The 21,550-nt window shown below is 43.7% G+C and overlaps 1 long non-coding RNA gene across 3 annotated transcripts in view; it reads left to right on the forward strand.

The window, feature by feature from the left end:
• The first annotated feature begins 16 nt into the window (after positions 1 to 16).
• Positions 17 to 21,550, forward strand: part of LOC309616100 — a 41,019-nt gene continuing 19,485 nt past the window's right edge. For 2 of the 3 annotated variants that reach the window (XR_014237274.1, XR_014237275.1), the window contains exon 1: positions 14,972 to 19,791. This is a non-coding gene — a long non-coding RNA (uncharacterized lncRNA). Of the gene's footprint in view, positions 1,988 to 14,971; positions 19,792 to 21,550 lie in introns of those variants that run through there. The other variant, XR_014237273.1, reaches the window with a different exon arrangement.

The following is a 21,550-nucleotide window of genomic DNA, read 5'->3' on the forward strand; positions in this document are numbered from 1 at the left end:
AAAAAATAATAATAATTATGTCAGGACTTATCCATGTCCTGAGGATAAAGAGAATTTTTGAAAGCCAGAAAGACAGTAGACGTTTAATGAATTTTCCTTTCTTCACCAGGATGGCTTCTGCACATACCTGCAGCTAGTGTATTCAGAGCAAGCTGGTGCTCTGGCTCGACAGAAAGAGGTTTCCTTCCAGCTGCCTGCTGTGCTGCAGGGGCTGTCGTATGGGGGTCCTGTGCTGCGCGTTCTCTCTGCGCCTGATGACACCTTAATCATGATCAGAGAGGATGGGGCCGTTTATTTCTGGTCCCCGCAGCTGAAGCTGAAAAGAAGAAAGCGGGTTTTTGTATGTGATTCTCATTTGATAAGGATGCTGAGTGCTCCAGTTTGATTTTATTTGCTATTTTAAACTGCTCCTCAAGTGGCATGATTACAGAAATTGTGTCCTTGAATATAATATATTCATGTTGGATTTTGCCAGTCTATGGAATGCAAATAAAATATGATCTCTATATGTAGTGCAAGATAATTCCTCATTTTGCTTCTAAATCAGATGGATGAATTACTTGTGATTCCATCATGTAATTTATCATATGTCTTAATGAATGACAAATGGAAAAGAATTTTCCATTTTTCTCCCTGTTAATGGTTATTTCAGTTTAGGTTGCTCTGTGAGGGTTTCTCCTTAGAGAACTTACAGAATCACAGAATCAGAAATTCAGAAGGCAAGAAGCATTTGGGAAGTACACTTAGGATAGGAATAACAATACCTGACCCATTCCAGAATATATTCTATCTTTAAAGTCTTTTATTATCTCATTCAACAAATAGTTGAGCCCTTGTCACTGCTCAGGTTCTGTGTTGTGTGCTGGGGGTACAGACACCCATTTCTGCCCTCAGGAAACTTATCATCCACCCTAGAAGTTACAGCTAAACCATAACCCACAGGCTGCCAAATAAGCCCGCTCTAGAGAGAGGGAATAAAGGTGGTTCTTCAAATCTATATAGCAAGTTCTCTATATAGGCAGACCCTGTTTTATTGCATCCCACAGATACTGCATTTTTTTACAAATTGAAGGTTTGCGGTAACCCTGCATCGAGCAAGTCTACAAGAGCCATTTTCCCAACAGCATTTGCTCATGTTGTGTCTCTGCACCACATTTTGGTAATTCTCACAATAGTTCAAACTTTTTCATTATTACTGTATCTGTCACGGCGATCTGTGATCAGGGATCTTTGATGTTACTATTGCAAAAAGATTGCTACTCACTGAAGGCTCAGATGGTGGCTAACATTTTTTAACAAAAAAGTATTTTTAAATTAAGGTATGTACATTGATTTTTTTTTAAGACATGGCACACTTAATATACTACAGCATAGTGTAAACATAACTTCTGTATGCACTGGGAAATCACAAAATTTGTGTGAATTGCCTTATTGCGGTGGTCTAGAACTGAACCCTCCCTCAATATTTCCGGGATACGCCTGTAGTTGAGGGCAAAAGTCAACTAAAGAAAACTCTATAGAGTGGCATGGACATATATACACTACCAAATGTAAAATAGATAGCTAGTGGGAAGCAGCCACATAGCACAGGGAGATCAGCTCGGTGCTTTGTGACCACCTAGAGGGGTGGGATAGGGAGGGTGGGATAGGGAGGGTGGGAGGGAGATGCAAGAGGGAGGAGATATGGGGATATTTGTATATGTATAGCTGATTCACTTTGTTATAAAGCAGAAACTAACACACCATTGTAAAGCAATTATACTCCAATAAAGATGTTAAAAAAAAAGAGAAAACTCTATAATGTTAAGTATGCATATTAAGGACCAGAGTGGCTTGAGACAATGGAAATTGTCTTATCATTAAAAGGGCATATTTTTGTTTATTTCCACCCTTCAACCCTTTGGGACAAGCCCATCATTCGGAAGCCCAGGTGGGTGACGGATGTCACCAGCATGCCACAGTACAACAGACTGATCCTAGGGACTGGGTGAGTGCCTGCAGCTCTTCAATGGCTAAGTGAATAATCGTTGGGCTATGAAATTCATTTCCATGTGTGGGTTTACATAGACACATACCCATCTGTGGTAATAGGGTAAAGTATGAAGCCCTTAAAAAAAAGCTGCTGTGCAAAGAAAGCTATCACTTTGGCCTATTGCGATGATACTGTCCTTGCCTCAAACTGACGGGGCCCTCTTCTGGAATACTTCCAGAGTGAGAGAAAATGTTACCTTTTAGCACCATTTATTTTAGATTCAAAATAATATTGCCACTTTATTGTCCACCAAAATTCAGTCCAAAGTGATTTTATTTTTCAAAAAATAAAATCCACAGTAAAAAACAAAGAAAAAATAAAACAAAACAAAACAAAAAACTATGCTCACTGCTGGAGAGCCTTCAAAGAATGCGTCTCAGGCTGTGAAGGAAGATACTGAAGGTTTCCATCAATGGCAGCATAATGAAAATGAATGTGCAGCGTCCCGGGCGCCAAGCAGCTTCAGTAATGGGCCAAGGCAAGGGGGGTGCGGCTTGGTGCGAAGGAATTTTGGAAAACTCCAAAACAAGGTTGAAGCAAAAGAAAGTTCAACACTGGAGGAGGGTGAACTGTGATGGGGGTGGTGGTGTCCAGGCTGAGGAATTAGGCTGTTTAGCAAGGGGCTGGGGGCATGGCTAAGTGAAGGGGCGGAGCTTGAATGTGGTTCCCACCGCCCTGTCTGACTCCTCCCACCTCCTCCGACTCCACCCAAGCCCAAACTTGCCTCATTTAGAAGCCCCTGGTTTCCTAGGCTTCAATCACCTTAGTGAACAGTTAATACAACCTCACATCCTCCGGGCTATTAAATACAATTAAGTTTAATGTTAAGTTTAATTATTAAAATATACTTATTAACATATTAATATATAATCTTATAAGTAATGTTAGTTATTAAAAAGCAACAAATTTGGATTTCTAAATTCAGCCCAGTTTGATTTTAAAAAGCATGCTCAGGAGTCAAGATGGTGGTGTGGGAAGACACGGAATTAGCATCTCTCCACAACTAGGGTGCCTGCCTGCTGCTGGTGGGGGACCCTGACGCCCAAGGAGACGGGAGGAACCCCCAAGTGAACCGGTAGGATGTTGGGGGGGCTGAGGGGGAAGGAGAAGTGGAGGCCAGACAGGATCAGTGCCCCTGAGGCCGGGGAGGTCAGGAAAGTCAGGCGGGAGGGACCCTCCGGGAGGAGCGAGAGAGGAACAGAAGGCAATCGCCTGGTCCACTCGGGCCGGGGAGCCTCCTGAGCTCCCAGGCTGGTACCCCCGCTCAAAAGCCCCCTCCAGGCCGCGTGGGTCCTTGGGGGCATAGGAGGGAGGCTGGGGAGATGAGGAGAGACAGGTGGGAGGAGCCATCTGGGAGGAGAAGGAGAGGAGAGGAGGGTGTTAGCCCCTCCCACTCGAGCCCAGGAAGCCTGCTGGGCTCCCAGGTGAGGTCCCCTGCCCTCTGAGACCAGGGGTGGGGGGCATGCCTGGGCCCCTTCTGTTCCTTGAGCCTAAGCCCCATCCCCCACAGCCCCCAGGGCCTTTTCCAGCCCTATGGGTCCTGAGCATTGGCCCCGCCCACCACCCAAACCTCACCCTTGTTTAGGCCCCGCCCTCCACAGCCAAGGCCTTCCCTCCCCCTTTTTCTTTTCTTTCTTTCTTTTTCTTTTTTTTTTTCTTTTCCTTCCTCCTCTGTTTTACTATTGTGGTACTGATGTACCTTATGGTTATTGATTCATCTATATTTTTATTTTATATTCTTTCTAACATATCTGTTAGTTTCCTAGTCTAATTTTATTTTTTACTTTGTTATTGCTTTTTTTTTTTTTTTTTGCCACCCCACACGGCTTGTGGGATCTTGGTTCATGAGCCAGGGGCCGAAGCTCCTGGGGTGGGAGCACTGAGTCCGAACCACTGGACTAACAGAGAACCTCAGACACCAGTGAATATTGATCAGAGTGAGGTCTCACAGAGGTCCTCATCTCAGCATCAAGACCCAGCTCTACCCAACAACCTACAAACTCCAGAGTTGAAAGCCTCAGGCCAAACAACCAGTAAGACAGGAACACAATACCACTCATTAAAAAAAAAAAAAAAATGAGATGGCAAAAAAATATGCCACAGAGAAGAAGCAAAGTAAAAACCTACAAGACCAAATAAATGAAGAGAAAATAGGCAATCTACCTGAAAAAGAATTCAGAGTAATGATAGAAAAGATGATCCAGAATTTCGGAAATAGAATGGAGGCACAGATTGAGAAAATACGAGAAATGTTTAACAAAGATCTAGAAGAACTAAACAACAAACAAACAGAGATGAACAACACAATAACTGAAATGAAAAATACTGTAAAAAACACAAATACATGGAGGCTAAACGTTGCGCTACTAAATAACCAAGTGATCACTGAAGAAATCAAAGAAGAAATTAAAAAATACATAGAAACAAATGACAATGAAAAAACGATGACCCAACACCTATGGGGCGCAGCAAAAGCAGTTCTAAGAGGGAAGTTTATAGCAATTCAATCTCATCTCAAGAAACAAGAAATATCTCAAACAAACAATCTAATCCTACACTTAAAACAACTAGAGAAAGAAGAACAAAGAAAACCCAAAGTCAGTAGAAGGAAAGAAATCATAAAGATCAGAGCAGAAATAAATGAAATAGAAATGAGGAAAACAATAGCAAAGATCAATAAAACTAAAAGCAGGTTCTTTGAAAAGATAAACAAAATTGATAAACCCTTAGCCAGACTCATCAAGAAAAAAAAGGGAGAGAACACAGATCAATAAAATTAGAAATGAAAAAGGAGAAATCACAACTGACACTGCAGAAATACAAAGGATTATAAGAGACTACTACAAACAGCTATATGCCAATAAAATGGACAACCACGAAGAAATGGACAAATTCTCGGAAAGGTACAATTTTCCAAGACTGAACCAGGAAGAATTAGAAAATATAAACAGACTTACCACAAGTAATGAAATTGAAACTGTAATTAAAAATCTTCCAAGAAACAAAAGTCCAGGACCAGATGACTTTACAGGTGAATTCTATCAAAAGTTTAGAGAAGAGCTAACATCCATCCTTCTCAAACTCTTCCAAAAAACTGAAGAGGGAGAAACACTCCCAAATTCATTCTACAAAGCCACCATCACCCTGATTCCAAAACCAGAAAAAGATATCACAAAAAAAGAAAATTATAGACCACTATCACTGATGAACATAGATGCAAAAATCCTGAACAAAATACTAGCAAACAGAATCCAATAACACATTAAAAGGATCATACACCATGATCAAGTGGGATTTATCCCAGGGATGCAAGGATTCTTCAATATATGCAAATCAATCAATGTGATACACCACATTAACAAATTAAAGAATAAAAACCATATGATCATCTCAATAGATGCAGGAAAAGCTTTTGACAAAATTCAACACCCATTTATGATAAAAACTCTCCAGAAAATGGGCATAGGGGGAACCCACCTCAACATAATAAAGGTCATATATGACAAACCCACAGCAAACATCATACTCAATGGTAAAAAACTGAAAGCATTTCCACTAAGATCAGGAACAAGACAAGGATGTCCACAGTTGCCACTCTTATTCAACACAGTTTTGGAAGTCCTAGCCACGGCAATGAGAGAAGAAAAAGAAATAAAAGGAATACAAATTGGAAAAGAAGAAGTAAAACTGTCACTGTTTGCTGATGACATGATACTATATATAGAAAATCCTAAACATGCCACCCAGAAACTGCTAGAACTAATCAATGAATTTGGTAAGGTTGCAGGATACAAAATTAATGCACAGAAATCTCTGGCATTCCTATACACCAACAATGAAAAATCAGAAAGAGAAATTAAGGAAACACTCCCATTTACCATTGCAACAAAAAGAATAAAATACCTAGGAATAAACCTGCCTAAGGAAGCAAAAGACTTGTACTCAGAAAGCTATAAAACACAGATGAAAGAAATCAAAGATGACATGAAAAGATGGAAAAATACACCATGTTCTTGGATTGGAAGAATCAATATTGTGAAAATGACTATACTACCCAAAGCAATCTACAGATTCATTGCAATCCCTATTAAACTACCAGTGGCATTCTTCACAGAATCAGAACAAAAAATTTTACAATTCGTATGGAAACACAAAAGACCCCGAATAGCCAAAGCAATCTTGAGAAAGAAAAATGGAGTTGGAGGAATCAGGCTCCCCTACTTCAAATTATACTACAAAGCTACAGTAATCAAGACAGTATGGTACTGGCACAAAAACAGAAATATAGATCAATGGTACAGGATAGAATACCCAGAGATAAACCCACACACATGTGGGCACCCAATTTATGACAAAGGAGGCAAGAACATACAATGGAGAAAAGACAGCCTCTTCAATAAGTGGTGCTGGGAAAACTGGACAGCTACATGTAAAGGAATGAAATTAGAACATTATCCAACACAATACACAAAAATAAAGTCACAATGGATTAAAGACCTAAATGTAAGGCCAGACACTATAAAACTCTTAGAGGAAAACATAGGAAAAACATTCTTTGACATAAACCACAGCAAGATCTTTTTTGGCCCACCTCCTAGAGTAATGGAAATAAAAACAAAAATTAAAAAGTGGGATTTAATTAAACTTAAAAGCTTTTGCACAGCAAAGGAAACCATAAGCAGGACAAAAAGACAACCCTCAGAATGGGAGAAAATATTTGCAAATGAAACAACAGACAAAGGATTAATCTCCAAAATATACAAGCAGCTCATGTAGCTCAATATCAAAAAAACAAACAACCCAATCTAAAAATGGGCAGAAGACCTAAACAGACATTTCTCCAAAGAAGATATACAAATGGCCAATAAACACATGAAAGGATGCTCAACATCACTAACCATTAGAGAAATGCAAGTCAAAACTACAATGAGGTATCACCTCACACCAGTCAGAGTAGCCAATCATTTTTTATATTGAGAAATACAGAGAAAAGTTGATGCATTTAGAAGGAAGTGATTGAAAAGCAAACCTGTAGCCGAGTGTGTTCTCAGAGAACAAAGCCAGGCAGAACCCGTCCCCAGCGCCCCTCGTGGGCATGTGCGGTCCTGCCCTAGGTCCCACTCCTCCCCAGAGGGCTGCGCACTTGACTCCTCAGGAGGGGGGTCGGGGGAGAGGGCATTGGAGCCTTTCCCTGTGCTGTGGGGCCCAGGTGCCCAGCCTGGCCCAGTGAGGGTGGCACATGATTGAGTTGTGAGTGATTGATTGCTTTTTACTCACACCATCTCGGAGAGTTTCCTGAAAGTGATATTTTGTGTTATCACTGCTTTCAAGAAAGGCCACTTTGATGAGAAAATAAAAAGGGCAGCCCTGAGAGGACTCGTGCAGGCCCAGCAAAGCGAGTGCAGCTCAGCCCGGCGGGCTTGCCTCCTGCCTCTCCCACCCCCGGGCCAGACCCCAGCTCCCAGCATTGGGGGCGGGGCAGCAGGTCTGGGCTCCACCTGGGGCAGCTTGGGGACTCTGGCGAAGGCAGGACTTTGTGGTGGACTCAGATCTCAGTCCCTTCACTCATCTCTGGGGACCTGGGCAAGTCCAGTCTTCATTCTCAACCTCAGGTGGCCCATCTGCACGACGGAGATGATAAGGCTGGCCTCACAGGGCTGTGGTGAAGATGAGACATGCGCCCTAGATGTAGGCGCTCACACTGCGCCCAGCAGAACAGGTGCTCCTCACAGCCAGCGCCCTTCCTCTTCCGGTCCCGACGTGTTGGGAACGGCATGAACAATGCATGACCGCCCGCGGGCCTTCTGTGCCCTCACCATGGTCTCAAAGCTCTTCGGACCCCCTCCCACCTCACTCGCTCCCGGTCTCTGGAGCTCCAGCCTCCATGGCCTCATTCAGTTACTCAGATGCCCTCAGCAGTTTCCCATTTCAGGGCCTTTGCCCTTGTTCCCTCTGCCTGAAGCACCACGCCCACCCCACCCCCACCTTTCCCTTCTGATCTTAATTTAAATCTCACCTCCTCCTTATCTGACTATGCGCCCATTGACCCTGTTCATTTTCCCTATTGCACATGTCATGGGCCTATGAGTATAGATGGTGAATTCTTTGTCTACTGACTGTCACTAGACTGGGAGGGTAAGAACCACAACTGTTTTGTTCCCCACTGTAGGTCTAACACCTATCACAAGGCATGGCACATTATAGCTGTTCAATACTTTTTTTAAAAAAATGAATAAGAAATCACAAACTGAGACTCTGATGTCAAATCTCACTAGGATTTACTGGCAGGTGGTCTGAACTCTTTGTGCCTCAGTTTTCCTTGTCTGTGAAACTGGTAAATAAAAACAGTACCCAGCTCATTGGGTTGTTAGGAGGATTTCATGAGATAATACTTGTCAGGTACTTGTCTGGTACTCAGGAAGGACACTATAAATTCTGGTTTCCATTATCATGATTAGGTGAACTCTTGACAGGGGAGGGCTGAGTGCACAGCACCCCAAATTAGCAAAGGTTCCAGGGACACTGTGATCCCAGGACATCATGAGGACCTTGTCCTGTCCCATCACTCTTGGGGCTTGGAGCTGGGGGGCGAGGAGGAGTCTTTTGCTATGGGCTAGGGATTCAGGGATTGAACACACAGGACACCCAGCCTCAAGGAGAGCACATTCTAGTGAATGTGAATGTATAAATCTGCTGGGGCTTCCCCAACAAAATCTCACAGACTGGGTGCCTTAAACAATAGGAATTAATTTTCTCTCAGTTCTGGGGTCTGGGAAGTCCAAGATCAAGGTGCCATCCCATTCTGTTTCTGCTGAGGGCTCTCTTCCTGACTTGCAGACGGCCACCTTCTCACTGTGTCCTCACATGGCCTTTCCTTGGTGTGTATGTATGGGGGAGGGGCTCTGTAGTGTCTCTTCGTAATCCTATCAAGAGCCCCACCCCCATGAACTCATCTAACCCTAATTACGTCCCAAAGGCCCCGTCTCCAAATACTATCACATTAGAGGTTAGGGTTTTAACACACAAATTTTGAGGGGACACAAACATTTCGTACACGACAGTGAATATTTACTGACTTGGGTTTTATACTCTAACAAGTCACCCCTCCCTTACTGAGGGGTTCATTGGGATGGAGCCAATGGTATTGGCCATGTACCAATCCCATCAACCAATGGGACTGTTTGTTGATGATGTCATTCTCTGAGAGCTCCTCTGTTGGACTAGGGGTGAGGTTCAGGATACCCTGCTCCTCTGATGTGGAGACTAGTTTTCTAGTTTTGTCATTTGCCTTCTGATATTCATCTTCCAGACACACCCAAAAGAAAACGAATTTGAAACAGCACTTATAACCCCCACAGAGTGGGCATGGGTATGTGTTGTGGGGTGGGTGGGATGTCTCTGTGTCACCCCAAAACCTCACTTAAGGATTGCTGGCTTGGTTTCTTAGTGAGTTCCAGCTAAGCAACCAGAACATAAACTTTGCATTTTATCTCCATTTCATCTCACCACCCCCTCTCACACCCAGACCTAATCACTTACAGCAATATTAGAACCAACATGGTACTTATCATAATATCCTGGGAGAATAGGGTTCCGGTAAGTACAATGACAGCTAGTTACAGAGACTGAAGGCTCCAGGGAGCATTAATCACGGTGTCTGAGTGCATTTGTGGGAGCACATTGTAAACTAATTGCCATGTGCAAAACTCACTCTATTATTACCTTTAATACACAATTTTACATACAACTTCTTTTTTGTTGCTTTCACACCCCTGCAGACACACTCTAAGGTATGTCTCAGCCTTAAAACTCTTAGCTATAAAAACAAAACCGGAAAGCAAGAGAAATACTTTTGATGAGTGATAAATGTATCTGCCTAATAGAGCCCTTAGATCATAGAAGACGTTCAATAGCTATTTTTTGATTAAATAAATGAATATGTAAAATATAAGTATTTTTTTAATCCCAGCTTGATTTACTGCTAATTTGTCTGCTAACCTAGGGCAAGACATTGCCCTCTTTGAACATAAAGTAAACTAACAATAGAAGAAGGGGAAAAAAAACACTATACTAAGGGATATGACATTACTACCCCAGAGGATTTCTTGCAAGAAAACTTCATTTTGTTGAGATACTTTCCTTCTATTCCTAGTTTTTTGAGAGTTTTTATCATGAAAGAATTTTGAATTTTGTCAAACACTTCTTCTGCATCTATTGAGACAATCATGTGATTTTTATCTTTCATTCTGTTAATGTGATGTGTCACATTAATTGATTTCTGTATCTTGAACCATCATTCATTTCAGTGTGCTGTTGGATTTGGTTTGCTAGTATTTTGTTGAGGATTTTTGTGTCTAGATTCATTGGGGATATTGACCTGTTGTATTCTTTTCTTGTGGTGTCTCTGTCTGGCTATGATATCAGGATAATGCTGGCCTTATAAAATGAATTTGGAAGTGTTCTCTGCTCTTCAATTTTTTGGAAGTTTCTGAGGAAGACTGGCCTTCTTTTTTTAAATGTTTGGTAGAATTCACCAGTGAAGTCATCTGGTCCTGGGCTTTCAATTCAATTTCTATACTAGTTATATGTCTGGTCAGACTTTGTATTTCTTCATGATTTAGTCTTGGTAGATTTTATGTTTCTAGGAATTTGTCCATTTCTTTTAGGTTATCCAGTTTGTTGGCATATAATTGTTCATAGTAGTCTCTTGTGACCCTTTTTATTTCTGTTGTATTATTTGTGATGTCTCTTCTTTCATTTCTAATGTTATTTATTTCAGTCTTCTCTCTTTTTGTCTTCGTTAATCTGGCTAAAGCTTTGTAAATATTGTTAATCTATAAAATAAAAACTCAGTTTTATTGTTGTTTTGTTTGGTTTAATTCTTTTCTAGTCTTTGTTATTTCCTTCCTTCTGCCAACTTTGGGCTTAGTTTGTTCTTCTTTTTTTTAGTTCCTCCAGGTGTAAAGTACACCTGAATGTATATTCTGCTGCTGTTGGGTCAAATGTTCTATATATGTCTGTTAGGTCTATTTGGTCTATAATGTTATTCAAGTCCTGTGTTTCCTTACTAATCTTCTGTTTGGATGTTCTATCCATTATTGAAAGTGAGGTATTGAGGTTTCCTACTATTATCCTATTGCTATCTATTTCTCCCTTGTACTCCATATTATTTTATTTATATCTCTATTCCAGGCATTATCACCCTCTGCCTTGTATTATAGTCAGCTGTGTTCATTCACTCAACAAATACTACAGAAGGACCCCCATGAGCCAAACACTGTTGTGAGTACTGGAAATCCTTCAAAGTACAATATAAATAAGATTTTCTGCCCTCAAGGAATTTTCGCTTGAACAGGGGAGTTTGACAATAAGTGTTATAAATTGACAATAAGTGTCATAAATATACAAATGATACAGTATGTTGGAAGGTGATAAGTGCTATGGACAAAAAGAAAAAATAACGCCAAGGAAGTATGTGTGTGTGTTGGTGAGAATGGGTTGGTTGCAGTAATAAGTAAGGTAGTTAGGGTAGGCTTCAGTGAGAAGGTGACGTTCAAACTAAGACCCAAAGCAAGCAAAGGAGTGAGCTGAGGAAGCCAAGGGGATACCTGGGAGAGAGCAATGCAGACAGAAGAACAGCAGGAGCAAAGGCCTGAAGAGAGACAGGCCCCCTCACCCTGCACGTTCAGGGACTCACAGCATCTTGTCCCTCATCCTCTGCTATGTGCCCATGACACCATCACTGCCAGCCTTCACTATTTCTCACTGAACCTAATACAGCAACATCCTAAGAGACAAATCTTTTCCCTCTATTAAGTCTTCATTATACCAAACTGTGTGACATATACTTTTTCTTCCCTTGACTTTTGCAGTAGAGCCCTCTCTGGTTCTCCAACTCCTCCTGCCTTTGTCCTCCTCTTCCCTCTCACATGCTGAGAGCCCCTCAAGTGCTAGCTTTGGCCTTCTCCTTTACCACATTATCTCCTTAAGTATTATCTTTCCTTTTTATGGCTTTGGTATGATTTAAAATCTACTTCTTGACCCCTGTCCTCTAAATCCTAGGTTCATCCTTGAGTGGATATCCTACAGGCCTTTCAAAACTGAAGTGTCAAAATACAACAGCCCTCCCCCACCGCCCAGATTCTGCAGTGTTTCCTATGTTTTCTGTCCTGATTACAGCCTCCATCTCTTCATTCAAATTGAGAACCTTGGAATTCCCTGTGGTTGCTTCCTCTCTTCCTCACCTTTTACTTCCAATCACTGACCGATTCTTGTCCCTTTTCTCCTCTCATTTCTGTAGTCACTGCCCCAGTGTAGGTGGGAACAATTGCTTGTGTGTTCTAGTTGATTGGCTCACAGCCTCCAGTCTCTCCTCTTTCAACTTGGCCCACAAACTCTAGACAGCTTTGATTATGCTCCGCTTACACTCTTGAACAAATATCAATGATATTTGGCCCGTATCCCAGTGGGTCAAGGCCTTTTTGGACACTGACGCTTGTCGTATGATCTGCACTCCCTCCCAGCTTCTTTGAAGTACAAAAGCGATCAGCATCACCATTGTTTTCTGGTTTTCATCCAGGTTGATGGTAAGACATGGCTGGCTCTCTCAAGACATGGTTCATCCCATAATGGCATCCCCATGATGCTGCAGATGACACTTCTCACATAAGTGACAGAATCCCAGCCACCCTTCAGTGCCTTAGTACAATCAATTTGGTCCAGGTCAAGCATGCACTGAGTAAAAACAGCCTGCCTTCTTTCCTGAGCTGAGTTATGAACTGGGAGCATTGATGATCCACTTATTTTATTCCTGGAAGGCTGATATCTAGAGAGGAAGAATCTAACATCAATAACTAGGGACACGTTCAGTGTGATCTCTTATCTTACTGGCCTTTCTCTCTTTTGCCACCTAAAAAAAGAAACACTGATGGGCCCTTGTGGACAGTTGTCATTGGCCTCAGTCTCCCCATCACCTTTCATAACTGGACTCCACGATCCTCTCCATTTTGAAGGGGAAAACCAGGAGATGTATTCTATGCTTTAGCTTACTGTGATCCGGACGGAAAAAATATGGAGATGGTAAGATCATTAGGATTTAGAACACTAAGACTTGTCAGAAATTGACTCACTTATCATAATGCTTTGCAATTTAGAAAGGTTCAAAGAAATGAAATCTGGAGCCAGTCCAAGCCCTGCTGGGTGCTTCCAATTTCCTGGCCCCCCTGTTCTTTCCAGCGGCATATGCTGAGTACGCCCTGGGTCTGGGGCCCTGTCCTAAGCATTGTATGAAAGCTTCAGGTTATTAGATGTGACAAAATGCTCTCCTGAATCCCTGGGCTGCAGCTAGTTGGATAAAACTCCTCTAAACCTAACTCCTAAATGAGATGAGAGCCTTGCTGCCCTTACTGGGATTAAAACACACAGATTAGCTAGAGAGATTTCTGAAGAAGGGAGGAAATTATCAGTCCTAAATTGGACCTCTTTGCATCTTAAAAAAAAAATCAGAGATAGCCCCTTTGAAAAACTCAGTCCTTCTAGATTGTTATCGCCCATGTCTATTGCTGTTACTGAGGCACAATGAAAGGTTTCAGATGCCTCGAATTCCAGGAATTTGGTCTCTTGCCAGAGCTGCAGAGTGATATGAATAATTTCTGGGCTCTGATACTCAGGATGGATGTATTTCTGGGATTTTTTTTTTTTGGCAGAAATACCACTGGAGTCTCTCTCTTAGAGAAGTCGGTGATTTCACGCTTTGAGGCAGGCTCGGAGCCTCCTTTCAGGGTAAGTCAGAGCAGAGCAGAGATCTCCACTTCAGGCAACTCTCTCCATTTTTTAAAGTCTTGTTGTAAGAAAGCTATGCCAACATCCAGGGGCAAAGATTTGTGAAAGATAAGCCAGCGGTGCACGACACTTTGTTTCCCCTGATTTTAATGTACTTAGAATAACGGAGCAAGTGTGAATCTTAGTCTGTAACCTTGGATGTGCAAGAAGTATAACTTACTTTATTTTCCAAAACTCGAGTTCAATTCTATTTTGAGCACCCACCATAATATCAGTCACTGCAGGGGTTCCCCCACCCACATGGTGCCAGAGTTCGGGGGCCCATTGGTGGGAAGCCATCACCAAGGCCCCTTCACGCCTGAGGCTGTCTCGTACACAAGACTCTGCACCAGGTGGCACGTCAGCCTGGAGCTCCACGCAGCCACTTTTCTCACGTTCCTGGGGAACCACTGCTCCCCCGGAAGCCCCTCCGGGAAGCTGGGCTGCGTGCCCACTAGGACCCTCAGCCCTCTCTTCCTGCCCCTCCCTTGTGGTTCTTTTGCTCTTCTTACTCTTCCCGCAGCCCAAGGAGGCTCTCCTTCGGTTCTGGGGGAAATCCTCCTCCCTTTATTCTTCCTCCACGCCACTCTGGCCCCACTAGGACCCACCCTGCTCCGGGTCTCCGCATGCCTTACTGCTCTTTGAACACCCCAAGCACACGTGCACCTCAGGGCCTTTGCATTTGCCGTCATCACCCCCAGGAGTGACCTTCTTTTCTGAAATCCACGTGGTTCGATCCAGTGTCACCCACTTCTCCGAGAGGCCTCTCTGACCATGAAAATACACTCTCCCACCCCCAGACCCAAATTTCCTTATTCCTTCACCCTGCTTTATTTATCTCCATAGCAATTCGCATTATCTGACACACGATATATTTATTTGGCTATTTATTTATTATCTGCCTACCCATTCGAATATGAGCTCCACAATGGCAAGACCTTTCTCTCTTATATTCCATCAGCCTAGAACAGCACTGGGCACACGGCATATAGTCAATAACTATTTGAAGAACGAAGGAATGAATGGCTTGGGGGGAGTGCTTAGCCAGTGACAGACACTGCACTAGTCACACATTCATTCAACAGGGTGACAGAGCCAAGAGCGGGCGAGAGGCTGCCCTGAGTTTGGCTGGGTGACTGAGGCTCGGCAATCAAGGAGGCCAGGGGCAGTGGGGAGTGTGTGTTGGGAGCCCTGTGACCTCCAGGTGAGGCTGTGATATTGGCTGAGGCTTGGAGACCAAGCAGGCGAGGGTGAATGAGGGCCGCCCGGAGGACTGTGGGTGCAGCGTGCAGGCCAACCCCCTGCACCCAGCTAGTGCTGGACAGTCGTCCAGTGCACGCTCACGGTGACAAGTGTGGGAGTGGATCACAGAGAACTTTGTAAAGGATGCCTTCTAAGGAAGTCCCATCCACACACGCGTGCCTGGCACTGTTTGGGTGGTGGGGACCCAGCAGGAAAAGAAACAGATAAAAGCTCTGCTCTCAGGGGACTTCCATCCTAGTGGAAGGAGACAGGCAACGTGCAAGCTCAACAAGGAGTGAGTTAGGGAGCGAAGGCCAAGGAGAACAAATATAGCACGGAAGGTACTAGAAAGTACTTGGGTGGGGGGGATAGGCAATGCTCACTAGACACTGCTGGGGGAGGGAAAAGCACCAGTGAGCCACAGGGGTTGCAGGCGAGGCCGTATGGCGGGGCCTGGTGTGTGCAGGGAGTTGGGCGTGGCCAGCCTGGAACGTGTGAAAGCATCAGCAGCAGAGATCACTGTAGCTTATTATGGGCCCGACACTACTCTGGGCACTGGGGCTATGTTAGCTAGTGAGTAAAATAAGCAAGAACCCTTAACTCTAGTGGAGCCTGGCTTTCAGATAATAAACCACTAACGTAATAGACGATTACATAGGCTGTTAGAAAGTGATAAGTGCTATGAAGAAAGAAGGACCAGGTGAGGGCGTCAGAAATTCGTGGTGGTCAGGGTGTGCATGTTGGGGGGAGTCGGAGTCATTGGCATAAGGAGGTGGAGTCAAAGCCACAAGGCCGATGGCTCACGTGTAGGTAGCAAGGGCTGAGTCCTGGGCACTCAAACCTGGGTGACCAGCGGCAAGTGCAGCTGCTAGAAAGATGAGGACCCAGAATTTCCACTGGAAGTCACTGCAGTTTTGTCCAAAGTGGACAAGCCAGATGGGCTTGCTATTGAGTGGGAACAAGAAGAGAGAAATGGAGACGGCAGGATCAACCCCTCTCTCCCTTTCCTGTCAAGGGAAGGAGAAAAATGGGGTGATAGTTGGTAGGGCAAGGAGATTGAGACAAGCGTTTTTGTTTTTTTTTTTAATAGATCTTTATTGGAGTATAATTGCTTCACAATACTGTGAGACAAGTGTTTTTTATTTTCCCCAATGAGAGAAATAAGAACACATTTGTGTGCTGATGGGAATGATCCAGAATATGTATGGATGGTGCAGGAGAGAGAGGGGAGAGGTGCTACACGGCAGGCAGCCTTGGGTAGGCAAGAAGCGATAGGATCCAGTGCACATGTGAAGGGCTGACCCCAGGGAGGAACCGGGGACCCAAAGGAAGCCCGAATGGGTGGGTCCATATGTAGGCGAGTGTGTGCATGTGTGCTGGGATCTGGTGGAGCCTCTTTTGAGGGTTTCCATTTTCTTGATGACTCAGGAAGCAAGATCCTCATCTGAGAATGGACATTGGGAAGAGGCGTTGGAGATTTTCAGAGAAAAGAGGAAGCGTGAAATGGTCTTGGAGAGTGGGAGATGAGGGACAGCTGCCAGGAAGCACCAAGAACTTAGTTGTGGTTTGTGGTCATGGATCTGAAGTCGGACCACTTAGCAGAGTGGTGTGGTTTGTCCCCAGCCACATTTTCACATGCGTGCATGCAGGGGGTGGGTGGAAAGTCAGTTTGAATCAGGGGTGTACTTTTGCCAAGAAAGAACAGCAACAACAAAAGAGAGAGCTGGGGGTATATAGAGGAAGTGGTTATAACTGACCATGGAATTTAAGCCAGATATGAAGGAAAATGAGGCATGGAAGGGTCAGGGACAGTGCAAATGTGTTAGGATCAATGGATTGAAAGTCCTAAGTTAAAGCTGGAGTATAGTGCAAATAAATTGGAAAGACTGGAGGGAGGATGTTTGAAATAGAGATCCTGGAGGGGTTCCAGGTATTACTAACAAAATCAAGGGTACGACCGTGGCAGTGAGTGGCCGAAATATGGTAGAAGACAAGACCATTAAAAGGTAGGTCAAGGAAATGAGAAACCAGTAGGCTGGGCAGATTATTTATGATCTTCAAATCCCAAGAATTATGAAAAGCGTTGTGCTGGGGAGAATGGCAATGTGTGCAAGGAGTTGAATTTTATATTTTAAATCTTCTATAAGAATATAAGGTATAGAGAAAAATTGGGGGTCCAAACAGGTCCTTTTGATAGCTTAGTGGAGAGCCTCTGAACTTTGTCTTCTTGAGGGATGTGTAGGATTTATTTTTTTAATTTTTTTGTAATTTATTCAACTGCCAGTAGTTCTTAGATAGTATTTCCAACATTGTACATGGGCTGAACTGGTCTTTGCTGGGAAAAGGTATGTCAAACCTTTGCAGGTGAATATGGCGTCATAACAGGAATATCTTGGCTGTGAGGAACTTGACTCTTTACTATCTTCCTCACTTCCTCTCTGTCTAAGGAAGGAATTGACTGGTAGACCATTGATTATTCCCAGAAATAACCTTAACAAGAAATGTGTGAGATATATCTAGAGCAATAACAACCTTTCTAAAAAAGAGTAAAAGAAAGCCCAAATAAAAGGGAAGCGACTATGTTCCTCAACGGGAAATTTTAATATTGTGAAGATTTTACCTCTCCCCAAATTAAATGTCAACTTCAGTGGAATTTCAATCAAAATATCTAAGAGATTGCTTTGAAGCTCAACAAGTTGATTCTAAAGTTCATCTGGAGAGTAAATATGTGAAAATAGCCAAGAAAATGTTGAAAAAGAATAAGGAGAAAAGACTGGAATTACTGGGTATCAAAGCAAGCTGTTAAGTTAAAGTAAATGAAAGAGAAAAGATACTGGTACAAAGGAGAGACAAATAAATTGATGACAGACCTATGTATAAAGGGAAGGTAGTATTTGATTAAACAAACATTTCAGATTAGTGGGAGAACAGTCTAACAAATAATTGTTAGCTATTTGTTAAGGGAAAAAATTAAGTCCTTAAATTACAGTATACATAAAAATAGATTCTGAATAAAAATCTAAATATTTTTAAAGTAGATACTAGAAGAAAATATAAGAGAACATCTTAATAAAATGGGGGTGAAGAAAAGTTTTTTGCAAAAACAGAACTCTAAGGACAGAAGTCCAGAAAAGATTAACCAACAGATTTGACAGCAAAACTTGAGGAATATTCTGTGCAATAAAAGATAAAAGTGTAAGAACTTCCAGGATAGGCAAAAATGTATTTATTTGTGTTTTTGTTTATTAGTAATTGCATTATCTAAAAGAGGATTTGGGGACACTTACAGCAATGAATAGAGAATAGAATAAAAGATAATACACATGCACACAGATGAATGAAGGTGAAGGGAAAAAATATATATAGGAAGACAAAGTCAATGAACAAAATATATTCCATAATACCCTAAACAATTTTTTTAAACGAATAGCATATTTTTCTTTGAGTTTCCTAGAAGCCAGAAAAAAGAGGAAAACAGCATTCATTGGTCACTTCATAGTGTCCATAAGATAACAATTAAGATGTTTAAGACACATACAGATTTCTGATACTGACACTAGAAAGAAATATGTCTAGTAGGTCCCTTCTACCTTTGGAAATAAAAAGAGCAATAAATTAATCTAATACAAAGTGACAAATTATTTGTCAAATTTAATGTAGCCATGTACGGGGACAGATGGTTATTAGACTTCTGGTGATCATTTCATAATGTATGCAAGTGTCAAATCATTATGTAGTACACCTGAAACTAACATAATATTGTACATCAACTATATTCCTAAAAAAAATGTAATGTAGCCACATAATGTCAAACAAGCGTTGTAGCTGTAGTGTTGATACTTCCCAGATATTGGCAGGCCTTCACCTCTTGTATCTACCAGGCCACTTTACTGGCTTTGACAAGAAATCCAACCGCACCAAGCATTTAATGATTTTTGTAGATACTGAGATTTGATGGGTCACTGGGAAAGGTCACACAGTCAAGGTCTTGCCACTTCGTTGCCCACTGTCCCCACCCCCTCCTCCTACTCTTTCTTGGCCCCTTCATCCCCTCTCCCAGCCAACTCCACCCATGCTCAAGTCTTCTTCCATCGGCAGCTGTTTCCCTTCCTCTGGTCCTGGCACCAGCCAGTGGGCACCCTACCCTTGGAGCCAGCCATTTACCCAAAGTGGGGTGGTGTAGCATTTCCCCATGAAAATCTGGCCGCTCTCCATCTTGTACACTAGGATCGGGAAGCCAGTCGCTCCTTCCTCACTCCCTCCATCTCCCATCTGGCGAGGGAATTGCTGACCATGTCAGGGAAGTCCCTTCCTCTCCTTCCAGGCTGGCCGATGCAGTTTGGGGTCTACGTGACAGAGGGTTCATCAGCCTAAGCATCTCCTTATAGTTAGCTCTCAGCTCCAGCACTGGTTTTATAAATAAATTTCTTCTTTTAATTATGAACCTGCACAGTGGAAGGAAATGATTAAGCGACGAGAAATCTGAAATCACTTCTGATCTGGGCGAAGTAAACAAGTGCCTATTTCCAAGACTGTTCTGCAAATAGAACACAGACATGACATAAAGGACACTCGTCAGATCCCCCCCTCCCCTGCGCTGTTGTTGTCCTTGATGTCTGAAGATAATTTCTTTTTTCGTTCTTTGCTTTAGTTACGAGGATCCTGACAAGTGCCTGCTTCTCTATGGTGATGATCAGGTAGGTGTGTGGAGGGCAGGAGAGGGCAGGAGGGGGCAGTCGGCACTGATTCAGGCGCCAGAAGACCATCTGCCATCCTTTCAGGGAGAAGCAAGGGGGAGGGAAGCGGGTGGGAGCATCTGTGTCTTGAAGCCGAGGTGCGAGAAGAGGAAAGAGAAGAGGAAATAGTGCATTATGGCAAATATATAAAATACTGAGAAGTAACACGTACGGAGTGCTGGCCTCTGCCCGGTGCCGTGCCCGGTGCCTTCAATCCTGACACCACTGCCACCAGGCGATGTTCTTACTGCCCTCTGTGAGAACGGAGACAGTGAGGCAAAGAGCAGTCATGCCATTTCCCCAGTTTACATGCTGCTGGGAGGTGACAGAGCTGGGATTTGAACCCAAGCAGTCTGATCTGAACCTGCATTTAACCACTGTGCTTTACTGGTTTTTAAGTAAAACGAAAGGGATGTTCCAGGTAAATGTGTGAAGAAATGGGGCTGGGAATGAAGGAATCACTCGGAAAGCTTTAAAGTGGGAGCACAGGGGGAAACGCACGTTTGGTTTGCCTCCCATTGGGCAGGGAAGGCTCCTGTTAATCAGGGCCAAGAGGAAAGGGGCCAGGAGGGAGGAATCCTTCTCTGGATTTTGCTTCACAATTAGAAATAAGGTTTAAATGCAAATTCTGGTGGAAGAGGAGACAGAGTGATGTAAACACAACTGAAGGTGATGGTGTGATGTCCTAGAATCTTTTTGAAGAGCACATTGGAACAGGACAAAGACAAACCTTCAGGAGGGCGCCAGATCCTTGGATCAGAGAGTGGGACAGAGGAAGAAGGAAGAGGGATCGTGGCAGACACTGAAATCCACTGGTCCCAATTTCTAATTTTGCTCGGGTGTCACCCTTCTATTTTCCCTAGAGCCCTTTAAGGCAGATTTTTTAATTTGAGGAGCAGAGGGAGGGCAGATGGGCACTCCTACAGAGACCTACAGACCAGAGCCCTGCACGGAGGGAGCAGGGAATCTGCGCTCACTGCCCAACTCCAGGGGGCGCCACTCACACAGACTGCGACATGAATGGTGTCCCTGGATGTGTGTTGCGCAGCGTCCAGGCCTGGAATTCGCCCCCCCAGTGGACGCTGGCACCGGGGTGGGATGGGAGAGGGAATCCCACCCCCATCCGCGCAGGGTCATTCGTGCCCCTGTGGTCTCCAGCCCCAGGCGACTGTTCAATCCGGCTCCCGGGCTCTGTCTGTCCCCCGCGCTCTAGTCCTGGGCGCCGTCCAGCCTGGTGACTGGCAGCGGTCCAGCAGAAGCCAGGGGGGCGAAGCCAGGGCCCATCCAGGCGACACTGCCTGCTCATTATAATGCAAGTTCATTGGCAAAAAATGCAAATGATTCATTTCACTTCATCCTTCTGACAGACTGTGCTGGTAGCAATAACTGGCTGCTCCCTGCACCTGTCATCGCTGCCGCACTGCTCACTTTGCGTAGAAGGCCTGCCACACTTCAGGTGTATATATAGCTACCGTCGTGAAAGCCGCCTGGGGGAAACCCGATCATTCACTGCCCCCTAGTGGACCGGACGTGAATGAGCCCCGCACACCGTGTTCCTTTGATTGAGGTTCTAAGCAAATCAGAGTTGGCGTTTTTGTTTCAGGAAGAGTTTGCGGGGTCTGCTGCTTTCATCGCTTTTGCTCGTGGCTGTGGTTCTTAATTAACAGCACTTTAATATGATAAAATGTCAATCACGGGTCGCTCTTTTGTGGAGCTAGAT

Source organism: Balaenoptera borealis (genome assembly GCF_965194805.1).
Source record: "Balaenoptera borealis genome assembly, chromosome: 18".
In the NCBI taxonomy this organism is placed as follows: domain Eukaryota; kingdom Metazoa; phylum Chordata; class Mammalia; order Artiodactyla; family Balaenopteridae; genus Balaenoptera; species Balaenoptera borealis.